At 51.6% G+C, this 27,047-nt stretch overlaps 2 long non-coding RNA genes across 12 annotated transcripts; both read right to left on the reverse strand.

Annotated features, from left to right (window-relative positions):
• Positions 1-609: 609 nt before the first annotated feature.
• LOC121107035 lies at positions 610-6,482 on the reverse strand. 6 transcript variants are annotated; one of them, XR_005840327.2, is made up of 6 exons: positions 6,413-6,482; positions 4,851-5,034; positions 4,597-4,735; positions 4,099-4,491; positions 3,624-3,739; positions 1,581-2,061 (listed from the first exon to the last, which is right to left on the reverse strand). It is a non-coding gene; the product is annotated as an uncharacterized LOC121107035 (long non-coding RNA). The 6 variants fall into 6 exon arrangements; XR_005840326.2 differs by lacking the exon at positions 6,413-6,482 and having other exon boundaries at positions 3,624-4,277; positions 4,424-4,491; positions 4,851-5,439; XR_005840325.1 differs by lacking the exon at positions 6,413-6,482 and adding an exon at positions 610-671 and having other exon boundaries at positions 1,851-2,061; positions 3,624-4,735; positions 4,851-5,439.
• A 12,566-nt stretch (positions 6,483-19,048) lies between these two features.
• On the reverse strand, positions 19,049-24,914 carry LOC121107036. Of its 6 annotated transcripts, XR_005840333.2 has the most exons (5): positions 23,291-23,557; positions 23,037-23,175; positions 22,864-22,931; positions 22,064-22,717; positions 20,021-20,501 (listed from the first exon to the last, which is right to left on the reverse strand). It is a non-coding gene; the product is annotated as an uncharacterized LOC121107036 (long non-coding RNA). The 6 variants fall into 6 exon arrangements; XR_005840332.1 differs by adding an exon at positions 19,049-19,110 and having other exon boundaries at positions 20,291-20,501; positions 22,064-23,175; XR_005840330.2 differs by adding an exon at positions 24,854-24,914 and having other exon boundaries at positions 22,064-23,175; positions 23,291-23,474.
• Between the last annotated feature and the right edge of the window lie 2,133 nt (positions 24,915-27,047).

Below are 27,047 nucleotides of genomic sequence, written 5' to 3' on the forward strand. Positions count from 1 at the left end.
CAGATTGGCGGGTTACTGCATTAGATAAGGCTTCACGTGGAAATGCTACCAAGTTCAGTCAGTGCAAAGGCTGAAGGAAAACCCCTAAGGATTGGCTTAAAGGTTACTGTTAGAGGCTAGCGTTTAGGATGAAGAGTTACCATAGTAGGTTAGGATGAAGGGCTTCCCTTCAGTGACAGGTCAACGGTTACCACATCCGATTAGAGTTAACCATAACCAAAATGGGAATCCTTCAGGGCTACCCTTAGCTGTTAGGACTAAGGGTGGCCCTTACTTGATGAGGGCTAACCCTATCCCTGTTGCATTTACAGAAAAAGATAAGGGCTACCCATTAGGAGGGTTAAACATTACCTGTGTGCAGGGCAAACAGATTGTAAGGCAAATAGGTAAAGGACCAGAGAGATGAGCGCGTTTCCAAAGGAGGAATGACATAAAAAGCTTACCCGTACCCTGGGCGCGCAGAAGGGCTCCACTAAGGGTGACCTCCAGATAGAGATCCTTCCTCCTTGGGAGTCAGCCCTTACATGGGGTCTAGCAGGGCTGCAGCCAGGGTCCACCCCTTACGGTCACTCAGGTCAAACTGCCATCACCTGTGCCCCTGCAGCTGACTCAGCACTCGCCTCAGGTAGTCAAACAGGGGGTCAGGCTGTGATTATACAGTTCCCATACACCTGTGTGATTTAGAGTTCAGACTTGTGGTTTATACATTTGGATTAGTGTTAGGAGCTAAAATTTCTAGTACAAGAGAAAGGAAAAGAAACGCTACTAGGAAAAAAATACAGTGCAAAGAAATGAACAGCAAAAAAAAAAAGAAAAAGAGCACCAAACAAAAAAAGAACAAAAAACCCCACGCACATCAAAGAAAGCCAACAACAATAAATGAAACAACAACAAACACCAAATTCAAAAACAAGCAACCAACGATAACAGAACAGAATACACTCTCACGGAAAAGCAAAGATGACAACAGAGTCTGGAAGAGGCAAAAACTCAGCATCTAGGCCTGGGAAGATGACATAGAACAATCTACATACACCAATGCCGAGAAAATGGGGCAATAGGCCCGCGTGGATCCAGCCAGCTGGAGAAAAAGCCACAAGAGCACCACAAGGGAAGAGGCAAGGAGGCCCAGGAGGCGTGGACCCACCTGGGAAACTCCAAGGAGCTGCAAATGCATCAAGCACGGCAGGAAAGCCCAGAGAGGAGGCTGCAGTTCAAGAAGCCAGAAAGGAACAGACAGAACAGAACAATCAAGGGAGAGAGCACATCAGGTAAGTGAAGGCAAAGGAAGAGCAAGGCCGGGGCAAGGGGACAAGGAAGGCAAAGCCAGGTAAGGCAACCAAGAATGAAGAGCAAGGGAGAAACTCCAAGCAAAGCCAAGAACCATCCTCTGAAAAGGCAAGGAATGCTCTCCTCTGGGAGGAAGAAGCTAATGCAAAGAAAGAAACAGCTAAGACAAAGAGCCAACAAAACAGACACAAAGACAATGGAAAGCAAAGCAAAAGGCGCACTACTGAAAAGCAATAGGAGGAAAAACAACCAAGCAAGGAAAACAAAGCAAACAAAACAAGGTCACCATCTCGTATTCCATTCATTTCCTTTACTCGTGTACAGCATGGCAAAGCAAAGAAACCAAACACAGTAAATAGACAGCAACTCTCATCACACAATATCTGGCTGCCACAGGACTTGCAAGGAGTGACACCAAGTTTTCTCTCTCTAGTCAGCACACAGAAGTTACTTCGGCTGCCTTTGCAGGAGAAGAGAGCCATCTCTTGCCATGCAGGGAGGGAGGACGTGGTGTATTTCTAGCATCAAGTTACATGTGGTCAAGTCAGGTGATGACATACCTGCTCCCAGCCTGAATCGTCACCCTTCCTTAACGCTGTCACTGAAAGCTTGCTGCTACTGTGTTAGCTGATTCTTGCCAGCATTCCCTCCTGATGAGTTTCACATACATCAGGGCTTGGACAAGTCTTACTGACGAGGGCATCAAAATTGGCATCTGGCCGCAGTGATCTTCTGGACACTAGCTTTTCATTACACGTGAAGCAATCTTTCCTGCAAGATATGAAGAAGGAGAGAGAACAATGCTCAGTCTGTGGCAAAAAGAGAAGCGTGTGTCCCAACACTACCACTGTTAGAGAAAGCACTCCTCATGACTCAAGTTTTACAGAAAAGCTGGAACGAGGCTGCTCAGCTACTTGATCTGGCTGTTCAAAGAGATTTAAAAAAACAAACAAAACAAAACAACCAAACATGCATCTCTTTGCATCAGATTCAAAGGTGTGCTGATTCCAAGTGTGTTGAAGCAGTCTGTTTTTAGAGTCCCTGTAATATAGAGTATTATAGTCTGTCTTTAGAGTTCTATAATATGGAGTACTATAGAAGTCCTACTCTGCACATTATTTTTGCCCTTAATCCAATGGCAGGATTTGCACTGAGAAAGGAGGCATTTCTGATGCAGATTACAATGATGGCACAGTCCTTCATAGGACCCGTAGGATGAAACAAAGATTCAGAAACCCACTCTGGAATTCAGGCACTCATTACTGGGAAAACTCAAGCACAGTCTTGTCCTTCCTAACGTTTTGTTCTCAGTTAATTAATATGTTAGGCTCACCTGTCGTTTTTTTCTCCTGTAAAACAAAGAGGTGTCACTTGCTTAAACGCCACTGATTACTTTATGGACAACAGTGTTCTTGTTTCTTCCTAATGACAAGGGTATTTTTGCTAATTGCTCAGCAGAATTTCCACAGGCGCAGTGTGCTTCAACTAAGTGTGACCTCCGAACACAGGCAGCCACCATCATCAGAAATTAATACTTACAATGACTGCCTTAACTGTTTTTGCTGAGCCTTAATTGTTTTTGCTGAGCCTTAATTGTTTTTGCCTTTGAGAAAACAGGAACTTGCAGTTGAACAAGACAAGAAAAGCACTCTGTACTTCATTGTACTCTTCATTTTCCTCTTGCCCCACTGATAACTACAGAAGGCAAACATGGGTAGCTTGGCCTTGAATGCCTCCAGGGATGGGACACCCACAGCCTCTCCAGCCTGTCCAGGTCCCTCTGGATGGCTTCCCTTCCTTCCAGACTATCGACTGCACTGCCCAGTTTGTATCATCTGCAAACTTGCTGAGGGTGCACTCGATGCCATTGTCTGTGTCACTGATGAAGATGCTGAGGAGCACAGGTCCCAAGACCAACCCCTGAGGGACACTGCTTGTGATCAGCCTCCACCCTGGCACAAAACCATTCGTCACAACCCTTTGGCTGTGTCCAGCCAGCCAAATCCTACTCCACTGAACAGTCCATCCTTCCAATCTATACCTCTTTAATTTAGAGAGAAGGATGTGCTGAGGGACCATGTCAAAGGCTCTGTAGAAGTCCAGGTAGATGATATCCACCACCCTTCCCCCGTCGACCAAAGCCATCACTCCACTACAGAAGGCCACCAGATTGGTCAGGCACAATCTGCTCTTGGTGAAGCCATGCTGGCTGTCTCGGATCTCTTTGTCTCATGTGTGCCTTAACATAGCTCCTAGGAGGATCTGCTCCATGATCTTCCCAGGCACAGAGGTGAGGCTCACCAGCCTGTAGTTCCCCGGTTCCTCCTTCCTACCTTTCTTAAAAGTTCCCAGGATCCTGTTGTGATTCATCCACACGCAGACATTCTGGAAGACAAGCATCTGAGACTGGCCAAAAGTGGAACAGGACGACTGTTTGCTGAGGGCTTATCTTGCAAAAAACATTTTAAACATTTTTCATTTTTCCAAATATCAGTTCAGCCTCCCACTTCTTTCTCTAAAGCAGATAATAACATTTATGTCTGACCCTGAAATTCCAAGTGAAATGAATTATACACCCAGTGGTGTGAGCTGCCCAGAACAATCACTGAAAGACTATTCGGCCTTCTTAAAGGACACAGGGACCATCAAGTCCAACCCCTGGCTCCCCAAAGGACCACCCAAACTCAAACCCTGTGCCCAGGGCACACTGCCAGCTCAGATTCAAGTTGTCAGCAACCACAACGCCCAGATCCCTCCCTTTTGGCAGGGCTGATCTCCAGCCCCTCGCCCCCCCCACGCTGTACGTACAGCCAGGGCTGCCGCATCCCAGGTGCAGAACGCAGCGCTTGCTCTTCTTCGTGCAGATGGGGACCACCCTCACATTTCTCCACATCTTGCTGCAAGGCCTCTCAACCCCCAAGGCAGTCAACATTCCTCCCAGCTTCACAGCAACCACAAACTTACTTCATACAACGGCCACATCTTGACTGGAACCAACAGAGAAAGCATTACAGAGAAATGGCCTTCTAATGGACCCCGCAGAATTCCACTGCTGACCAGAAGGGCAGCTGTCAGGCCATGGCTTCCCCTCGTCCCACACAGCCATCTTGTACTTGACATGGGACATTCTTACCGTCACATCGCCACGGCCTTACGATGTCATGAGCCACCGCCCTGACAACCGCTAGAAATACGGGAACCCTGACAACAGAACACCAGCTGAGATGCAAGCCAGTGCAACCAAGGCAGGCCTGCTTTGGAAGGCCAACATTCTAACTGGAAAAAATGCTCTCCTGCACTACTTACTTTGGTGCATTCTTTGCAATGCCACGGAGCTCAGTCTGCAACACAGGCAGACACTGCACTGAGCAGAATACAGTCACGTGGAAATGCCCATTTGCATTTCTTTCTTTTTTAAGCACGTTGCCAACCAAGAAAAAGCCTCCTGTGGGATACAAATAAATTCGGCCTCAGGAGTCCTCTCCTTAGAGACTCTGCACAGCGCACTCTGGGGCTCTAAAGGGTCTCTTGCCAAAAGCAAAGCAGCCAGTCACACTCACATGAGTTCAGGGTGCCTTCGGAGCTCAGAGAGCTTCAGCACTTCAGTCCTGCGAGAAGAACTCCATCTGCAGCTTAAAACCACGGCTTGATGCAGGTTCTTCAGAGGAAAGTGACTGAACTTGGATTAGTGGAGGTGAAGCCTGAGCCAGCAGTTCTCCAAACTGCCTGGACGCACTTCTCTGCCTGAAAAATAGATAACCTCATTGCACGTACTGCGAAAAGACAGCTAGACACCGTACCGTTCTGTACACTTGCACTGCGTTTGCAAGGATCCGACCAAGGAAAAAATGGTTTCTTCTGCAGCTAGCCAAAACAGGGGCTTCTTGGAGAGAGCAACAGCATGCACACACTGCCTGCAAGCCCCCTGGCATCCTTCTGCTGTGCTTATGGAGCACCTGGAGCAAGCAGGCACTGACTGCATCGCTCGTGGGGGCTACCACTGCTCAGATAACAACCGAGGGCGTGAAGAAATGTGGCAGGAGGAGCAGTGCATTCATAACGCAGCAACAAAGACTGGAGCACTGCTCAGACAGGTAGCAGAGCTCCTTCATTAGTGGTCACTGTTAACCCCATCCAGTCAGTGCTGAGCAAAATGAGGACTCTGCAAACTGCAGGTAATATTTCCTGCTGGCTCAGCTATAGTCATTTATGCAGCTTTTAGGGTGGTTTGGTGTTTTTTTCTTTCTTTTTCTGTTCCTTGCTTTTGGTGAGGTGCTAATAATTCGTGCAAACTCCCCCATACACAACCAATCTCCATCAGATGATGAGATAAGCCCCACTTCTAGCTATACACTGTTAAAACGTGAAAATAAATCTGTTCAGAGATTTTGCGATGCATATGCATGCAACAAGAAAAGCAGAGGCAGGGAAAAGAAGAGCTGGCTTGCATGGCAGCAGGTGAGCAATGAACCAGGGAAAAACACTTGGCTGTAACATTCACACCCGTCTCTCATCCCACCTAAGACCCAGAACACAACAACTTCAAAGTAATACTCTAACTGATCCCTACTGTATTGAGCCTCTAGACTGTCTCTGCTTCTCTGCTTCTGTAATTTAAGCTTCTTTTGTATCGCTGTTCAGCAGGCAAACCTCACCCTAAGAAGACAATACGCAAACTATGGGTGGAGTATGTATGTAGCCAAATCAGTAAAAATGCGTTTGATATGAGACAACAAACAGATGTGAGACGATGCTGTCTGAAATGGACCCATACTGACTTGAATATACGTACCAAAACACTAGAAATCACGTTTTTACCATATTGGAGTCTTTCCTGTTCCATCACTTAAGCTGTGTACAAAGCTCTGGGATGTCCCGTGAACCAGCAGGCACCTGCAGCCCTATCCCTTGGCATTACGCACAGGAAAAGAAATGGCACAGCATGATAGCTTATCCCTTAGTTCACTTAAAGAAAAGCAAGCATATCCTGAATTACTGACAATCACCAAGCTTGAGCACCTTACGGATCAGGATGTGACATTGCAGCTCTTCTCTCCAGCAACCAGAAGAGACAAATAGCAGGGGAATCATTGATTCAAAGGTCTGCAAGAGAAATACTCACCTATGGAGAGCAGGAGACAAATCCAGCCTAGTTCAGGTGCAGCTGAAAGCTGTCGTCAGCCAAAGCCTCAGCAGTCACCAGAATGCAAACAAAGCTATTCTTCGTCCGTTCATTTTTTAAGTTTTTTAAGTTAAACACAATGCCTGCCATTAAAAAAATAAAAACAACAAAAATAATCCTAAGTGGCTTTTGTTGGAATCAAACAACAGGAGAAAAATCACTTGGAAATCACAGAAACGAGGTGGAATGACTCACACAGCTGGAGTGCTGTGATGGATGGCTAGCGACTTTTCAAAAGAGAGAGGCAAGGCAGGAAAGGCAGTGGTGCAGCCCTCTACGTTAAGAAAGAATGGGAATGGCTGGAGATGAAGGATGGCGATGATAGGGTTGAGAGCTTCTAGGTCAGAATAAAAGCAAAGGCCAGTAAGACTGACCTTATCGTGGGAGTGTGCTACAGGCCACCCAACCAGGATGAAGAGGTGGGCAAGACACTTTAGAGACAGCCGCATGAGGTCTCAAGGTCTCTCCCCTTGTTCTTGTGGGCTATTGCAAAGTCCCAGACATCTGCTGGATTTATAATACAGCAGATAGGGAACCGTCCCAGAGGTTCCTCGAGTGTGTGGGAGATCACTTCCTGACACAGCTGGTGACGCAGCCAGCAAGGGGAAGCAAAATCCTGCTGTTTGTTAACAGAGAAGGTCTTGTGGGGGATGTCAAGGCTGGAGGCCGCCTGGGGCAAAGTGATCGTGAGATGCTAGATATCTCAATTCTTGCTGAACCACGGAGGGGAGTCAGCAGAACTGCCACCTTGGACTTCCGGAGAGCAAACTTGAACCTCTTTAGGACCATGGTTGAGAGGTTCCCTTTGGAAGTACTTTTGGAGGGCGTGGGAGCCCAGGAAGGCTGGCAATACTTTCAGGAAGTAATTTTAAAGGTGCAGGAGCGGATTCCACAGATTATGGTCTGTGGAAGAGTGGGCAAGCTACTTATGATGATTACAGGTACGTAGCAAATATGTGCAGGGACAAAATTAGAAAAGCCAAAGCCCAGCTAGAACTGAGCTTGGCCACCAAGGTAAAGGGCAACAATAAATATTTCTGTAAATACATCAACAGCAAGAGGAGGGCTAGGGAGAATCTCCATCCCTTCTTGGATGCCGAGGGCAACTTGGTGACCAAGGATCAGGACAAGGCTGAGGTACTTAATGCCTTCGTTGCCTCAGTCTTTAATAGCAAGACTCATTACTTCCTGGGAACACAGTCCCCTGTGCTGGTAGATAGGAATGGGGACCCGAATAGGCCATGCATAATCCACAATTAGATGGTTTTGGACCTGCTCCAAAAGCTGGATGCCCGAGTCCACGGGGCCAGATGGACTGCACCTTACCTCAGTGCCAGGGTAGGTTATGGGATGGATAATGTTGGGATTAATTAAAGGTCAACCAGGGGATCAGGCCCAGTCACAACGGGTTGACGACCGGTAGATCCTGTTTGACACAAGAACTCGCCCCACGCCACCGTGGCCAGAGGAGACTCCAGCAGCAGCAGCAGCAGGAGCAGATCCCGTGGAGGGAGGAAGCAGGGGCAGCCTGGGCCTGCTGTGCACATACACAGATAGACATGTAGATACCTTGTCACTGCTCTTCTGCCTCCACTTTTCTGGGGGACTGGGAGTTTTGTCTTCACACAGGAACTCCGCCACAGCAGCATTTTCCAGTCCGTGGCACCTTGATCCCAGGATGTGCTCCGCACCGTGCTTCTAGGGCATCAACATCTGCTGTTGCACAAAGGCCCCTGAAAGGAAAAGCACCCTTGCACGTTTGCACTGCTCCCACACTCCCCAGAACTGTCTCTCAAATCTCATAGAACACAGACTCTCTCAGACTCTTGACTGCAGCCCAGTAGCACAGCATCCCCTCTCTCACTTCATGAGCCAAGAGGCCATAGTTTGTCTCCCTTTTTAAGCTTCACAGACACAATCAGGCAAGAACTTCGGTTTGCCCATCCTGCAGCCAGGAATGCTCCAACCTGAGGGGGGAGTGGCCGTGAGAGCAATGTCTCTGTGCAAGTGCAGCTCGTTCCTCCCCTCTGACAGGGGCAGAAGGAGTGAGGCAACAGACAAAAGCAGAAAGCGTCTGCATATCCCTCGTGGCTCTAATTTCCTGCCTCACGCTGGGAAACGAGCTGAGCCGCTGGGCCTCTCCGTTATGCTTAGCTCTGCAGCTCGGACATCATCTTTACACTCAGCTGTTCCTGTGCATAATGCTCCACACAATGACCCTGCAGAGCCCAAAAGCCTGCCTGCCTGCTGTCACTCACCTGGAGGTTGCAGGGTGCTGTGCCTCCTGGCTGGACCTGCTGCTGCTAGCTGTCACTTGCAAGACACTGAGAGTCCACCTGCTTGGAACTGCAGGCAACAAACACAAACAAGAAAGAAGGAAGAAAGGATTCTTTGATGTCACAGGCTTTCCCAGGCTTCATTAAAACACGTTCTGCTGTGGAGCACACCTGCAAGCATTTCACCTGGGCAAAAAGGGGTGGAGCCTGGCTCCAGCCCTCCCCACCCTCATTTAAGGGCTGCCTGTCTAAGGGGAAGAATCTCTACTTCTCTCCTACTAAGGGGAGATCTGCTCTGTGCTAATACTTTCTGAGTCCTGTTCTTCAGAAAGGGGTCTTTGTTTACTAGCTTGAGTCCTTCCCCATTCTTAGGAAAATTAAAACACAGGAAAGCAGCTGGATCAGCTACTGCCTTTCACTACAGTTACCATTTTAGGTTAGGGATCAAGGTTGAACTGTACAGAGGGAGTGCAGCCACAAGGCTCTGGCTGTGCCGGGCCTCCCACCAGCCCGGGCCCCAAAGCAGCCCCAACTGTGCCTGGTCCTCCTCCATCCTGGGCCCCAAAGCAGCCCATACTGTGTCTGGTGCTGCTTCATCCTGAGCCCCAAGGCCCTGGCTGTGCCGGGGATCCCTTTGATCTGGGAAAAGAGCAGGCCTCAACTGTTCTAGGCCCGACTCCAGCTCGGGCCCCTCCAGTGTAGCCCGAACTGCACCCGGTCCTCCTCCATCCTGGGCCCCAAAGCAGCCCCAACTGGGCCTGGGCCTGGGCCTGCTTCATCCCGGGCCCCAAGGACCTGGTTGCGCCTGGGCCCTTTTTGTCTGGGCCCAGAGGAGGCCTCAACTCTGCTAGGCCCCCCTCCAGCTCCGGCCCCCCCAGTGCAGCCCCAACTGCACCTGGTCCTCCTCCATCCTGGGCCCCAACACAGCCCCAACTGAGCCTGGTTCTCCTCCATCCTGGGCCCCGAGGCTCTACCTGTGCCTGGGCCCCCTTCCTTCTGGGCCCACACGAGGCCTCAACTGTGCCAGGCCCCCTCCAGCCTGGGCCCCGAGGCCACCACTGTGCTGGACCACCCTCCGACACAGGCCCTGCCCCAAGCCCTGCCCCCTGTGGACAGCTCTGCTCTTTGCCTGCTTGGTTTTTGTTCTCTCTTCACTCTTCCAGGTTGACTGGATGAGTTTCAATGGGGCCGAGTGTCGGGTCCTGCATTTTGGTCACAACAAGCCCAGGCGTCCCCCCAGTCCTCCTTGGGGAGGAGTGGCTGGAAAGCTGCCTGATCCCTGAAAGGGACCTTGGTGTGCTGACGGACAGGTGGCTGAAGATGAGCCAGCAGTGTGCCCAGGTGGCCAAGAAGGCCAATGGCATAACCACAATTCCTGGCTCAGGAATGGTGTGGTGAGCAGGACTAGGGAAGTCATCCTGCCCCTGGACTCGGCACTGGCGAGGCCTCACCTCGAGTCCAGTGTTCAGTTTTGGGCACCTCAGCACAGAAGGGCCGTTGAGGTGCTGAAGCAGGTTGAAAGAAGGGCAACAAGGCTGGGGAAGGCCTTGGCCAATATGCCCTCTGAGGAGTGACTGAAGGAACTGGGGCTGTTTAGTGTGGGGAAAAGGAGGCTGAGGGGAGACCTGATGGGCTGGCTCCCTATTCCACCCAGGGAGCTGGTTCAGTCACCATCCCTGAATGTGTTGAAAACCAGGTGGTGCTCGGGGACATGATTGAGCAGGGGCTTGTTAGAGTTAGGCTGGTATGGTTAGGTTGTGCTTAGACTTGAGGGTCTTTAAGGTCTTTGTGGCGACAAAAACTGCAACCATCTCAAGCCCGGGGGAAAGGGGCTGACCCCAACGGTCACGCAACCCCCCTGGGGGGAGGGGCTCCCCTAACTGCCACTCTCCAGCTGTCATGGCAGGTAAGGCAGCAGGCTTCCCCTGCTCCCATGCTTCAGCTGGCCCCAGCGCTCCAGATCCCACCCCTGTGCCCCAGATCTCACCCCAGCGCCCCAGATCCAACCCCTGTAACCCCAATATCACCCCTGTAACCCAGAGCTCACCCCAGTGTCCCAGATCCCACCCCAGCGCCCCAGATCCCACCCTAACAGCCCAGATCTCAGCCCAGCGCCCCAGATCCCACCCCTGTAACCCCGATATCACACCCGTAACCCAGATCCCACCCCAGCGTCCCAGATCCCACCCCAGCGCCCCAGATCCCAGCCCTGTAAGCCCGATCTCAGCCCTGTGCCCCAGATCCCACCCCAGCGCCCCAGAGCTCACCCCAGAGCCCACCCCAGAGCCTACTTTGGCCTTTCCCCACAGAGAGAATCCCTCGAGGAGCGCTGACGGTGCCTCTGACACCCGACGCCATCTTCCCTGAAGCGACTGTGCCGCCACCGGACCCCGCCTGGATGCAGCCCACCATCCGCGGACCGATGCCGGTACCACCCCAAGCCCTCCCTGTCCCCACTGCCACCTACCTGGCGCCTCAGGCCTCTGTCTGGCCTGGGGTACCAGGTGTCTGGGGACAGGCAGCGCAGCTCCCCCCTGGGGGGCTGCCCCCAACTGGGGCTCAACTGCCACCTGGGGGCCTGCCCCCAACTCTGGGGCTGCACTTACCGCTGCTGCAGCTGCTACCTGGGGGGCTGCACCCAGCTATGGCTCCCCCCACTGCCCCTGCTCACTGCTGGGGACATCCCCTGCTGGCAGGGACGCTGCTGCCCCAGCAGCCGATGGGGCTGTGGCCTGGGGCCGTGTTCCACGGGGAGCCCCCGCAGCCCGCAGGCACCTGCCTGCCGCAGGCCCCCGGCCGCCCCGGCCCCCCGCCAGTTCTTTTGCAGGTACCACCACTGCAGGAGCAGGTGCTCCCCGTGCCCTGCACCCTGCCCGCCACCTGGGAGTCGCCGATGGAGCCCTTTCAGGACGCCGTGGTGCTCACGGAGGACCAGGGGCACCCAGCGCCCACCGACGGGTGCCCCCATCCCGCCACGGCTCCGCTCGGCTGCAGCACCGCAGCGCTGGACTCAGGGGGTGAGTTTGGGGGCTGCGGGGCGTGCGGCAGGCTGTCCGCACCGGGTGGCTGTGGGAAAGCTGGCATTGCCCCACTGGGGATGTCCTTGCTTTTCCAGCAGCCACAGCGAGCGCAGACATCCCGGAGGACGTGGCGGACATCCAGCATCTCCTGGCATGGCTCAACTGACGGTGAGTTTGGGGGCAGCAGAGCTGGCGGGGGGTTGCTGGCACCCACCCACCCACCCACACTGGGTGTGGGAAAGAAAGCTGGCATTGCCCCACTGGGCATTTTCTGCCTTTTCCAGAAGTGACATCCAAGACAGGCATCCTGTACGACGACGCAGACATCGATGACCTGCTCACGTGGATCAACAACGGTGAGTCTCTCTCGGAGGGGCAGCAGAGCTGCTGGGGGGGTGTCTGCACTGAGTGGGCGTGGGAAAGCCGGCATTGCCATTGCCCCGCTGGGCATTTTCTGCCTTTTCCAGAAGAGACACCCAGCACCCGCAGACTTGACAACAATGATGTGGAAATGGACCGTTTGCTCACCTGGATTGACGGTGAGACTGTGCTCCGCAGAGGTGACCCCCAGAGGTGGCTGCCTGCACCGAGTGGCTGTGGGAAGGCTGCCATCATCGTTCGGGGGGATGTTCTTGCTTTTTCAGAAGCGGCTCTGGAGGTCCCCCAGCACAAGCAGGACCTGCCCGGTGTCACAAGAGAGGGGACCAAAGCCATTGCAAACAGCTGCCAAACGCAAGAGCTGATGCAGCGCATCACTGCCACAGAGCCACTGAGCCCTGATGTCTCCAGCAGCCTCGACTCCTCTTCTTCCAGCACAGAGCACTCGGACTCCTCCGGGGCCAGCAGGGAGCTGAGCAAAGAGACACATCCTGAATCAGGGCTCCTCAGCAACTCGCTCTGCTGGCAGCCAGCATCCCCTGAGCTGCCCGTGCCGACGCCCCTGGCTGCCCCTGCGCCTCCGTCGCCCCGCACTGCACATCTGATGGAAGAGGCGCGGCGGAGGCGGCCCCGGGTGGTTCTCACCCGCCTGGCACTGCCGACCCCCCTGGCTGCCCCCGCACCTCTGCTGCCCCGCACTGCACGTCTGATCCAAGAGGTGCAGCGGAGGCAGCCCCGGGTGGTTCTCACCCGCCTGGCACTGCCGACCCCCCTGGCTGCCCCCGCACCTCTGCTGCCCTGCACTGCACGTCTGATCCAAGAGGTGCAGCGGAGGCAGCCCCGGGTGGTTCTCACCCGCCTGGCACTGCCACCCGGATTCATCTCCTGCCGGCTGGCAGACATGCACCACAAAGACAGCACCGAGCCAGCCAAGTGCCCAGCGCCCGCCTGCACCACCACTAACAGCAAGAGCACCGGGCACGAGCAGCACACTGGCAGCGGCCCAGCCACAAAGAGGAAGCTGCCGCGCTGCCACGATGGCCCAGGCCACAAACACCGGCGCTAGGCCAAGCTGGCTGTGTCAGCACGGTGGGCGGGCAGCAGGAGGACTGTGCCCTGATGGGGTGCCCATCACAGCCCAACAGCGGCTCGAGCGGGAGCGCACCAAGAAACCGGCCCACTTGCTGGAGCAGGAGACGTGGCCATAGCCGACCAAGACGGCTCCCTGGAGCCCTGGGCTCCTCGCTGGCCCCCACCATGCCCAGAGAGCAGCGGCAGTGTTCCGGGGGCACCAGCACCGGCCCCAGCCCTACCCCTCCAAAACTGGGCTGTCCACAAACGGCATCTTGGGCTGGGGCAATGCGGGACTCTGAAGCTGATGGACCGCCAAAGGGTTGGACTGTCAAAGCTTTGGGGTGGGAAAAGAAGGCTGGGGGGTGGGAAGAGGGTGGGGAGGGGATGGTTGCGGGGTGGGGAATGGGTGGGGGGAGGGAATTTGGGGTGGGAACTCTTTGGGTGAGAACTTGGGGTGGGAATTCTTGGGGTGCTCGGATCTTTTTGGGGTTGGAAATGAAATGGCTGTACTGTGATATTGTTGGGGTGGGAATCCGGGGTGGGGGGAGGGAACTCTTGGGGTGGGAATTCATGGGGTGTTGGGATCTTCCTGAGGTTGGAAATGGCTGTACTGAGATATTGTTGGGGTGGGAATCCGGGGTGGGGGGTGGGAATTTGGTGCTGGAATTCTTAAGGCACTGGGATCTTTCTGAGGTTAGAAATGAAATGGCTGTACTGTGATATTGTTGGGGTGGGAATTTGGGGGGTGGGGAACTGCTGGGGTGAGAAATGGCTGCCGTGGGAGATGGTTGGCATCAAAAATGATTGGACATTCTGTAACTGCTGGCATTGAAGATGGGGGGGAGGGGGAGGGAATTCTGTGGGGTGGCAATTCTGGGGGAGAAATTGTACTCTGATCACGTTACACTCCCAAGTTGTTGGAATTTGGAGGAAGGAATTGTTGGGGTGGGAATTTGGGGGGCTGGGAGGTTTTCTGCAGAGGGAGGGAACTATTGGTGGGAGGGAGCGGGGGGGAAGGGGGGAGGAGGGTGGGTTGTGAGCAATTGATTGCGGGGTGGGAAATTGATTAGAGGGTGGGAATTGTAGGGGGTGGGATCAGAAACAATTGTTAGGGTGGGAAATGGTTGGGAATATCGTCATTTATTTGCTGTGTTGTACGTTAAATTATTAAACGTATGGCGTTCGCTTTCCTACACCTCTGCCTGCAGTCGTTTGTGCAGCACTAAAGCCCCCCCCCAGGCTCCCCCGTGCCCACCTCCGGGGATGCTGGGGTGGCTGCAGCGAGCCAACAGCTCCTCCACTCTGAACATCTCCATCTCCATCGCTGCTGTCAACGTCTCTGTTGCCTTGTGCTGTTCCTGGGGAAGGAGATGGTCACGCAGTGAGCAGTGGGTGTGTTGAGCTGGGGGCACTGGGCAGTACTGGAGGCACTGGGAAGCCCACTGCAGGGCACTGGGAGGCTATTCAGGGCCGCAGACACCACTGGGGTGGTGCCAGGCAGCACTGGGGGGCACTGAGTTTGCACAAGAAGACTCTAGACAATACTGGGAGGCAATGGGAGCTTAGTGGGGAGCTAAGCAATCCATTTCTCCCGTGGGGGAGACTTTCTCCTCGGGGGTGACCCCCCCAGCACCGCTTGGCTCTGCCCTGGGCACTATGGTCCCCGCATTCCCACCCTGATGCTGTCTCTCAGTGACACATTTGTCACCCACAGACTCACCGGGGGTCCTGAGCTGGGCTGGGGGGGGTCCTGTGAAAGCAACCCCAGTGACAGCCCTGAGCCCTATACGGCACACATCCCGGAAAACCACCTTTCATGCTGCCAAGATCAGCTTCAGCTCATCACCCTGGGACTCCAGCGGGGGGCTCTGTGGAAGCTTCCCCTGTTTCCAGCTCCTGCTACCCCGTCCTTGTTGACCATGCTTCATGCTCTGGCATACACCTGGAAAGGTGAACTCGGCCATGGCCTAGGAAGAGCTCTGCTCTTTCTTTCTTAGCAATGCCTCTGAACATCTTGAAAGCCAGGAGGAAGAGGCCATGGCTGAAAGTCAGAGAGATTCTGGCAGCACAAGGGACCGTTTCACAAGAACAAGCTCCACACAGTCTACGGGAACACCATTTCTTAGCTGCTCTCCTCCCTGCCCCAGTGGCGGTCACACTTCATCATCTCCACTTGACAGGCTGGAGCAGCAGCAAGTTGTACTGCTGGGTTTCTGAAGGCCCTTTTAACCTCCCGAGGGAAGAAAACAGCCCGAACAAAAAGGGGGCAGCGGGGCTCTCCCTAGGACACCACTGGTCTCAGCAGAGTTCACAGGGACTTCAAACGCACAAAGCACCCACAAAAGCATCCCAACAGCTCCAACAAGGAAGCAAAACAAACCCAGGACGCTCTGCAGGGCTCCCAGCTCTTAGGAGCTCACACCTGCTCCGTGGACACAGCATGCACAGAAACCGCACCTCCCCTCTTCCCCATTTCTCCCCCTGCCATTTCTACAGCCATTTACAGACACTGGGGAAAGGCAGCGTAAGGCTCGTGGAGAAGACTGGGTGGACATGACATTTCTCACTCCCCTGCTGCCAGAGCACTGCTCGTCTACAGGACCACTATTTCTCAAACAAGCACCAACCAAGCACGGCAACAAACAACTGAAACAGCACTTGCCCAGCAAAACAACCAGCCTGCCCAAAGACCTCTCCTCAGAGACTTGCCCAAAAGGCCACAACCATTACTCCCACGTGGCAGGCTTACTCACAGAACAGCAGCCTTCTCGTCACCGTGCATCACCAGGACACAAGCAGCCTGCTGGGGCAAGGAAGGCAATCTCTCCTCAGCATCTCACCACACACGTTCCCTCCGCACTGCTTTCCTGCACAGATACAAGGACAAAAGCCTCACTTCATCCGAGCAACGACTGGCAGCAACTCCACAAAATCCTCCATGCCAAAGCAGCTCCTGCAGATGCACAACGGAGTCCTCCACAAGGAACACGAGCTTATGCTGCAGCCTCTGGAGAAGCAAGCTGCCTTTGTGGTGCTTGCTCGGGAGGCCTCCTTTGCATCACCTCCCAGCCACAGCAGGAGAGCTTTTCTTCTACATATCCATGCACCTCGGTACCTTTTCCCAAGTTCCAAAAAGCCAAGGAAGGCAAAGCAAAATCACCTGAAAAGCCGAGAAACAAAGAGGAACACCCTGAAGGAGGGAGAAAAGAGTTCCAAGAATGGGAAAGGGAAAAGTATCAATCACCACATCTGAACATAACAAAGGTATTGCAACACAGGAGCAGCAATAAAGCAAGACTGACAAAAGAACGTCAAACAACAAGGAAAACAGAGCAAAGCAAAACAAAGACACGAAATACAAGAGTCCAGCACATGAACTCAAGACAGCATCATCGCAAAGCCAAACACAGGAAAACAGGCCCACTGCCCCGCCACAGGCATACACTGATCTAGATCACTCCGTGACAGCCAGCTAACACAAACGGGAAGGAAGTAGGAAAGCAGTCTTTTTGGACTTCACAGGCTTTCCTCCTCATCAAATCTTGTTCTGCTCAGGAGCAAAAAGAGGGAAGCAACTCACCTGGATGACAAAGGGGTGCAGCCTGGTTCCACCCCTCCCTCACCTCATTTCAGGGCTGGCTGCCCCAAGGGAAGGATCACTGCTTCAAATTCTGCTCTTGTTTAGTAGGGTGTGAGCCCTCCTCCTCACAAAGGGGTAAGCAGTTCCATCTTCATTTACTGGACTGAGTCCTTTCCGCTCCCTGGCTAAGGGAAAACTGTGCCTGTGATAGCCTTGGTCTACAGTTGCCATTCTGGGTTAACCAGTGGTACACTTCCGTCGGAGGCCTGGGTCAAAGGAGGTCCCTAAGGGCCAGCTGGGTCTGGCCCCTCTGGCTTCAAGCAGCAGAAAGGCTTACAGTAGCAGCTGATAGCCGACGGGGGATACCACTCTGTGTAGAAATGGGGGTACTCAGAGCTGCGTGAACTCCTTGGACAGGCCAAACAGCGTGGAGGTCACTTCTACTGGTAGCTGTGCAATTCAGGAATGAAGTCTGTTGCTCAGCTCGGACGCCTGACAGCATTTTGTGTGCTCCAGCAGCTTTACTCTGAGCAGTGTATTGCTGTCAGGCAGACTGGGGTTTCTTTACCACTACCTCAGCAGGAACAAGACTAGAAATACGGTCCGTAAGTGCACTGCAACTGAACAGAAAATGGTCTGGTTTGGCTGTAAGAATAGTGTATTTGAGAGGATTTTTGGTGGATGTGGGCTAACAGGACAACTTCTGTTGGTGACTGGTTTCTGGGAAGGAGAACAATTACACTTGGTTTTAGGGAATCAGCCCGGGATTCAAGCGACTCTTACTGAGAAAAGGGAAAAGGGAAAGCTTCTGTGGGTAAGAACATTATTTGGCGAGCTGTTGTAAGAGCGATGGAAATCTCTCTTGTTGTAATAAGAGATGGAAAAAAGCAGGGGAGTTACCTCGTAGGAAAAAAGAGCTCAGGGAGCTTGAGACAGTGTCTCAGAAAAGGCGTGCCTTTGCTTAGGATTGCTCTGTGTCTGAGTTTTCCTTGCTATTTGTGCATGAAGCCCTCAGATGGGAAACCCAGCCTCCCCCTCCAAGTGAGGACATTGCCCTAGCAGCCCCTGCGGCTTGGCCCGAAACAAAGGGAAAAAAAAACAAATAACCAAAGCAATGCAATGCAATGCAAGGCATAGCAACAGAGAAAGAAGCATAAAAGAAAGAAAAGATGTTAAATAGCAAAAGGAAAAGCAAAGGAAAACCACACGACATGGAAAGAACAAAGACAAAACAACTCTTGGGATGGAATCAAAGAATGCCCTCAGGCATCTGTCCCCTCCCCTGAACCTTCCTACGTCCCAAGAGTTTCTGCCCGGTGGGACCACGTGCAGGACAGCAGGCTTTGGCTTGATGGGCTGCAAGGCCAAAAAAGGGCGGCTCCAGGCCCCCCAGAGGATGTCACAGCTGACATCACCCACGCTCCTGGAACCTTTGTGCTGTTACAATCAGTTTCCATGACGATGACGGGCCGTCCACAAGGACAGCTGGCAGATGTTTACAGGCACCTCAGCTGGGAGATGCACTGCCCGCAGCCGCTCGCCCTGGCAGAAGACAAGCTCGCCCTCATCCCCTGCTGGATTACGGTTAAGTGCTACTATTTAGTCTTACTACTAACTGCGGACCGTTACCCTTTGGCATCAGATTGGCGGGTTACTGCATTAGATAAGGCTTCACGTGGAAATGCTACCAAGTTCAGTCAGTGCAAAGGCTGAAGGAAAACCCCTAAGGATTGGCTTAAAGGTTACTGTTAGAGGCTAGCGTTTAGGATGAAGAGTTACCATAGTAGGTTAGGATGAAGGGCTTCCCTTCAGTGACAGGTCAACGGTTACCACATCCGATTAGAGTTAACCATAACCAAAATGGGAATCCTTCAGGGCTACCCTTAGCTGTTAGGACTAAGGGTGGCCCTTACTTGATGAGGGCTAACCCTATCCCTGTTGCATTTACAGAAAAAGATAAGGGCTACCCATTAGGAGGGTTAAACATTACCTGTGTGCAGGGCAAACAGATTGTAAGGCAAATAGGTAAAGGACCAGAGAGATGAGCGCGTTTCCAAAGGAGGAATGACATAAAAAGCTTACCCGTACCCTGGGCGCGCAGAAGGGCTCCACTAAGGGTGACCTCCAGATAGAGATCCTTCCTCCTTGGGAGTCAGCCCTTACATGGGGTCTAGCAGGGCTGCAGCCAGGGTCCACCCCTTACGGTCACTCAGGTCAAACTGCCATCACCTGTGCCCCTGCAGCTGACTCAGCACTCGCCTCAGGTAGTCAAACAGGGGGTCAGGCTGTGATTATACAGTTCCCATACACCTGTGTGATTTAGAGTTCAGACTTGTGGTTTATACATTTGGATTAGTGTTAGGAGCTAAAATTTCTAGTACAAGAGAAAGGAAAAGAAACGCTACTAGGAAAAAAATACAGTGCAAAGAAATGAACAGCAAAAAAAAAAGAAAAAGAGCACCAAACTGAAAAAAAGAACAAAAAACCCCACGCACATCAAAGAAAGCCAACAACAATAAATGAAACAACAACAAACACCAAATTCAAAAACAAGCAACCAACGATAACAGAACAGAATACACTCTCACGGAAAAGCAAAGATGACAACAGAGTCTGGAAGAGGCAAAAACTCAGCATCTAGGCCTGGGAAGATGACATAGAACAATCTACATACACCAATGCCGAGAAAATGGGGCAATAGGCCCGCGTGGATCCAGCCAGCTGGAGAAAAAGCCACAAGAGCACCACAAGGGAAGAGGCAAGGAGGCCCAGGAGGCGTGGACCCACCTGGGAAACTCCAAGGAGCTGCAAATGCATCAAGCACGGCAGGAAAGCCCAGAGAGGAGGCTGCAGTTCAAGAAGCCAGAAAGGAACAGACAGAACAGAACAATCAAGGGAGAGAGCACATCAGGTAAGTGAAGGCAAAGGAAGAGCAAGGCCGGGGCAAGGGGACAAGGAAGGCAAAGCCAGGTAAGGCAACCAAGAATGAAGAGCAAGGGAGAAACTCCAAGCAAAGCCAAGAACCATCCTCTGAAAAGGCAAGGAATGCTCTCCTCTGGGAGGAAGAAGCTAATGCAAAGAAAGAAACAGCTAAGACAAAGAGCCAACAAAACAGACACAAAGACAATGGAAAGCAAAGCAAAAGGCGCACTACTGAAAAGCAATAGGAGGAAAAACAACCAAGCAAGGAAAACAAAGCAAACAAAACAAGGTCACCATCTCGTATTCCATTCATTTCCTTTACTCGTGTACAGCATGGCAAAGCAAAGAAACCAAACACAGTAAATAGACAGCAACTCTCATCACACAATATCTGGCTGCCACAGGACTTGCAAGGAGTGACACCAAGTTTTCTCTCTCTAGTCAGCACACAGAAGTTACTTCGGCTGCCTTTGCAGGAGAAGAGAGCCATCTCTTGCCATGCAGGGAGGGAGGACGTGGTGTATTTCTAGCATCAAGTTACATGTGGTCAAGTCAGGTGATGACATACCTGCTCCCAGCCTGAATCGTCACCCTTCCTTAACGCTGTCACTGAAAGCTTGCTGCTACTGTGTTAGCTGATTCTTGCCAGCATTCCCTCCTGATGAGTTTCACATACATCAGGGCTTGGACAAGTCTTACTGACGAGGGCATCAAAATTGGCATCTGGCCGCAGTGATCTTCTGGACACTAGCTTTTCATTACACGTGAAGCAATCTTTCCTGCAAGATATGAAGAAGGAGAGAGAACAATGCTCAGTCTGTGGCAAAAAGAGAAGCGTGTGTCCCAACACTACCACTGTTAGAGAAAGCACTCCTCATGACTCAAGTTTTACAGAAAAGCTGGAACGAGGCTGCTCAGCTACTTGATCTGGCTGTTCAAAGAGATTTAAAAAAACAAACAAAACAAAACAACCAAACATGCATCTCTTTGCATCAGATTCAAAGGTGTGCTGATTCCAAGTGTGTTGAAGCAGTCTGTTTTTAGAGTCCCTGTAATATAGAGTATTATAGTCTGTCTTTAGAGTTCTATAATATGGAGTACTATAGAAGTCCTACTCTGCACATTATTTTTGCCCTTAATCCAATGGCAGGATTTGCACTGAGAAAGGAGGCATTTCTGATGCAGATTACAATGATGGCACAGTCCTTCATAGGACCCGTAGGATGAAACAAAGATTCAGAAACCCACTCTGGAATTCAGGCACTCATTACTGGGAAAACTCAAGCACAGTCTTGTCCTTCCTAACGTTTTGTTCTCAGTTAATTAATATGTTAGGCTCACCTGTCGTTTTTTTCTCCTGTAAAACAAAGAGGTGTCACTTGCTTAAACGCCACTGATTACTTTATGGACAACAGTGTTCTTGTTTCTTCCTAATGACAAGGGTATTTTTGCTAATTGCTCAGCAGAATTTCCACAGGCGCAGTGTGCTTCAACTAAGTGTGACCTCCGAACACAGGCAGCCACCATCATCAGAAATTAATACTTACAATGACTGCCTTAACTGTTTTTGCTGAGCCTTAATTGTTTTTGCTGAGCCTTAATTGTTTTTGCCTTTGAGAAAACAGGAACTTGCAGTTGAACAAGACAAGAAAAGCACTCTGTACTTCATTGTACTCTTCATTTTCCTCTTGCCCCACTGATAACTACAGAAGGCAAACATGGGTAGCTTGGCCTTGAATGCCTCCAGGGATGGGACACCCACAGCCTCTCCAGCCTGTCCAGGTCCCTCTGGATGGCTTCCCTTCCTTCCAGACTATCGACTGCACTGCCCAGTTTGTATCATCTGCAAACTTGCTGAGGGTGCACTCGATGCCATTGTCTGTGTCACTGATGAAGATGCTGAGGAGCACAGGTCCCAAGACCAACCCCTGAGGGACACTGCTTGTGATCAGCCTCCACCCTGGCACAAAACCATTCGTCACAACCCTTTGGCTGTGTCCAGCCAGCCAAATCCTACTCCACTGAACAGTCCATCCTTCCAATCTATACCTCTTTAATTTAGAGAGAAGGATGTGCTGAGGGACCATGTCAAAGGCTCTGTAGAAGTCCAGGTAGATGATATCCACCACCCTTCCCCCGTCGACCAAAGCCATCACTCCACTACAGAAGGCCACCAGATTGGTCAGGCACAATCTGCTCTTGGTGAAGCCATGCTGGCTGTCTCGGATCTCTTTGTCTCATGTGTGCCTTAACATAGCTCCTAGGAGGATCTGCTCCATGATCTTCCCAGGCACAGAGGTGAGGCTCACCAGCCTGTAGTTCCCCGGTTCCTCCTTCCTACCTTTCTTAAAAGTTCCCAGGATCCTGTTGTGATTCATCCACACGCAGACATTCTGGAAGACAAGCATCTGAGACTGGCCAAAAGTGGAACAGGACGACTGTTTGCTGAGGGCTTATCTTGCAAAAAACATTTTAAACATTTTTCATTTTTCCAAATATCAGTTCAGCCTCCCACTTCTTTCTCTAAAGCAGATAATAACATTTATGTCTGACCCTGAAATTCCAAGTGAAATGAATTATACACCCAGTGGTGTGAGCTGCCCAGAACAATCACTGAAAGACTATTCGGCCTTCTTAAAGGACACAGGGACCATCAAGTCCAACCCCTGGCTCCCCAAAGGACCACCCAAACTCAAACCCTGTGCCCAGGGCACACTGCCAGCTCAGATTCAAGTTGTCAGCAACCACAACGCCCAGATCCCTCCCTTTTGGCAGGGCTGATCTCCAGCCCCTCGCCCCCCCCACGCTGTACGTACAGCCAGGGCTGCCGCATCCCAGGTGCAGAACGCAGCGCTTGCTCTTCTTCGTGCAGATGGGGACCACCCTCACATTTCTCCACATCTTGCTGCAAGGCCTCTCAACCCCCAAGGCAGTCAACATTCCTCCCAGCTTCACAGCAACCACAAACTTACTTCATACAACGGCCACATCTTGACTGGAACCAACAGAGAAAGCATTACAGAGAAATGGCCTTCTAATGGACCCCGCAGAATTCCACTGCTGACCAGAAGGGCAGCTGTCAGGCCATGGCTTCCCCTCGTCCCACACAGCCATCTTGTACTTGACATGGGACATTCTTACCGTCACATCGCCACGGCCTTACGATGTCATGAGCCACCGCCCTGACAACCGCTAGAAATACGGGAACCCTGACAACAGAACACCAGCTGAGATGCAAGCCAGTGCAACCAAGGCAGGCCTGCTTTGGAAGGCCAACATTCTAACTGGAAAAAATGCTCTCCTGCACTACTTACTTTGGTGCATTCTTTGCAATGCCACGGAGCTCAGTCTGCAACACAGGCAGACACTGCACTGAGCAGAATACAGTCACGTGGAAATGCCCATTTGCATTTCTTTCTTTTTTAAGCACGTTGCCAACCAAGAAAAAGCCTCCTGTGGGATACAAATAAATTCGGCCTCAGGAGTCCTCTCCTTAGAGACTCTGCACAGCGCACTCTGGGGCTCTAAAGGGTCTCTTGCCAAAAGCAAAGCAGCCAGTCACACTCACATGAGTTCAGGGTGCCTTCGGAGCTCAGAGAGCTTCAGCACTTCAGTCCTGCGAGAAGAACTCCATCTGCAGCTTAAAACCACGGCTTGATGCAGGTTCTTCAGAGGAAAGTGACTGAACTTGGATTAGTGGAGGTGAAGCCTGAGCCAGCAGTTCTCCAAACTGCCTGGACGCACTTCTCTGCCTGAAAAATAGATAACCTCATTGCACGTACTGCGAAAAGACAGCTAGACACCGTACCGTTCTGTACACTTGCACTGCGTTTGCAAGGATCCTGACCAAGGAAAAAATGGTTTCTTCTGCAGCTAGCCAAAACAGGGGCTTCTTGGAGAGAGCAACAGCATGCACACACTGCCTGCAAGCCCCCTGGCATCCTTCTGCTGTGCTTATGGAGCACCTGGAGCAAGCAGGCACTGACTGCATCGCTCGTGGGGGCTACCACTGCTCAGATAACAACCGAGGGCGTGAAGAAATGTGGCAGGAGGAGCAGTGCATTCATAACGCAGCAACAAAGACTGGAGCACTGCTCAGACAGGTAGCAGAGCTCCTTCATTAGTGGTCACTGTTAACCCCATCCAGTCAGTGCTGAGCAAAATGAGGACTCTGCAAACTGCAGGTAATATTTCCTGCTGGCTCAGCTATAGTCATTTATGCAGCTTTTAGGGTGGTTTGGTGTTTTTTTCTTTCTTTTTCTGTTCCTTGCTTTTGGTGAGATGCTAATAATTCGTGCAAACTCCCCCATACACAACCAATCTCCATCAGATGATGAGATAAGCCCCACTTCTAGCTATACACTGTTAAAACGTGAAAATAAATCTGTTCAGAGATTTTGCGATGCATATGCATGCAACAAGAAAAGCAGAGGCAGGGAAAAGAAGAGCTGGCTTGCATGGCAGCAGGTGAGCAATGAACCAGGGAAAAACACTTGGCTGTAACATTCACACCCGTCTCTCATCCCACCTAAGACCCAGAACACAACAACTTCAAAGTAATACTCTAACTGATCCCTACTGTATTGAGCCTCTAGACTGTCTCTGCTTCTCTGCTTCTGTAATTTAAGCTTCTTTTGTATCGCTGTTCAGCAGGCAAACCTCACCCTAAGAAGACAATACGCAAACTATGGGTGGAGTATGTATGTAGCCAAATCAGTAAAAATGCGTTTGATATGAGACAACAAACAGATGTGAGACGATGCTGTCTGAAATGGACCCATACTGACTTGAATATACGTACCAAAACACTAGAAATCACGTTTTTACCATATTGGAGTCTTTCCTGTTCCATCACTTAAGCTGTGTACAAAGCTCTGGGATGTCCCGTGAACCAGCAGGCACCTGCAGCCCTATCCCTTGGCATTACGCACAGGAAAAGAAATGGCACAGCATGATAGCTTATCCCTTAGTTCACTTAAAGAAAAGCAAGCATATCCTGAATTACTGACAATCACCAAGCTTGAGCACCTTACGGATCAGGATGTGACATTGCAGCTCTTCTCTCCAGCAACCAGAAGAGACAAATAGCAGGGGAATCATTGATTCAAAGGTCTGCAAGAGAAATACTCACCTATGGAGAGCAGGAGACAAATCCAGCCTAGTTCAGGTGCAGCTGAAAGCTGTCGTCAGCCAAAGCCTCAGCAGTTACCAGAATGCAAACAAAGCTATTCTTCGTCCGTTCATTTTTTAAGTTTTTTAAGTTAAACACAATGCCTGCCATTAAAAAAATAAAAACAACAAAAATAATCCTAAGTGGCTTTTGTTGGAATCAAAAAACAGGAGAAAAATCACTTGGAAATCACAGAAACGAGGTGGAATGACTCACACAGCTGGAGTGCTGTGATGGATGGCTAGCGACTTTTCAAAAGAGAGAGGCAAGGCAGGAAAGGCAGTGGTGCAGCCCTCTACGTTAAGAAAGAATGGGAATGGCTGGAGATGAAGGATGGCGATGATAGGGTTGAGAGCTTCTAGGTCAGAATAAAAGCAAAGGCCAGTAAGACTGACCTTATCGTGGGAGTGTGCTACAGGCCACCCAACCAGGATGAAGAGGTGGGCAAGACACTTTAGAGACAGCCGCATGAGGTCTCAAGGTCTCTCCCCTTGTTCTTGTGGGCTATTGCAAAGTCCCAGACATCTGATGGATTTATAATACAGCAGATAGGGAACCGTCCCAGAGGTTCCTCGAGTGTGTGGGAGATCACTTCCTGACACAGCTGGTGACGCAGCCAGCAAGGGGAAGCAAAATCCTGCTGTTTGTTAACAGAGAAGGTCTTGTGGGGGATGTCAAGGCTGGAGGCCGCCTGGGGCAAAGGGATCGTGAGATGCTAGATATCTCAATTCTTGCTGAACCACGGAGGGGAGTCAGCAGAACTGCCACCTTGGACTTCCGGAGAGCAAACTTGAACCTCTTTAGGACCATGGTTGAGAGGTTCCCTTTGGAAGTACTTTTGGAGGGCGTGGGAGCCCAGGAAGGCTGGCAATACTTTCAGGAAGTAATTTTAAAGGTGCAGGAGCGGATTCCACAGATTATGGTCTGTGGAAGAGTGGGCAAGCTACTTATGATGATTACAGGTACGTAGCAAATATGTGCAGGGACAAAATTAGAAAAGCCAAAGCCCAGCTAGAACTGAGCTTGGCCACCAAGGTAAAGGGCAACAATAAATATTTCTGTAAATACATCAACAGCAAGAGGAGGGCTAGGGAGAATCTCCATCCCTTCTTGGATGCCGAGGGCAACTTGGTGACCAAGGATCAGGACAAGGCTGAGGTACTTAATGCCTTCGTTGCCTCAGTCTTTAATAGCAAGACTCATTACTTCCTGCGAACACAGTCCCCTGTGCTGGTAGATAGGAATGGGGACCCGAATAGGCCATGCATAATCCACAATTAGATGGTTTTGGACCTGCTCCAAAAGCTGGATGCCCGAGTCCACGGGGCCAGATGGACTGCACCTTACCTCAGTGCCAGGGTAGGTTATGGGATGGATAATGTTGGGATTAATTAAAGGTCAACCAGGGGATCAGGCCCAGTCACAACGGGTTGACGACCGGTAGATCCTGTTTGACACAAGAACTCGCCCCACGCCACCGTGGCCAGAGGAGACTCCAGCAGCAGCAGCAGCAGGAGCAGATCCCGTGGAGGGAGGAAGCAGGGGCAGCTGGGCCTGCTGTGCACATACACAGATAGACATGTAGATACCTTGTCACTGCTCTTCTGCCTCCACTTTTCTGGGGGACTGGGAGTTTTGTCTTCACACAGGAACTCCGCCACAGCAGCATTTTCCAGTCCGTGGCACCTTGATCCCAGGATGTGCTCCGCACCGTGCTTCTAGGGCATCAACATCTGCTGTTGCACAAAGGCCCCTGAAAGGAAAAGCACCCTTGCACGTTTGCACTGCTCCCACACTCCCCAGAACTGTCTCTCAAATCTCATAGAACACAGACTCTCTCAGACTCTTGACTGCAGCCCAGTAGCACAGCATCCCCTCTCTCACTTCATGAGCCAAGAGGCCATAGTTTGTCTCCCTTTTTAAGCTTCACAGACCCAATCAGGCAAGAACTTCGGTTTGCCCATCCTGCAGCCAGGAATGCTCCAACCTGAGGGGGGAGTGGCCGTGAGAGCAATGTCTCTGTGCAAGTGCAGCTCGTTCCTCCCCTCTGACAGGGGCAGAAGGAGGGAGGCAACAGACAAAAGCAGAAAGCGTCTGCATATCCCTCGTGGCTCTAATTTCCTGCCTCACGCTGGGAAACGAGCTGAGCCGCTGG

This window comes from Gallus gallus, chromosome 17, assembly GCF_016699485.2.
Source record: "Gallus gallus isolate bGalGal1 chromosome 17, bGalGal1.mat.broiler.GRCg7b, whole genome shotgun sequence".
In the NCBI taxonomy this organism is placed as follows: Eukaryota; Metazoa; Chordata; class Aves; order Galliformes; family Phasianidae; genus Gallus; species Gallus gallus.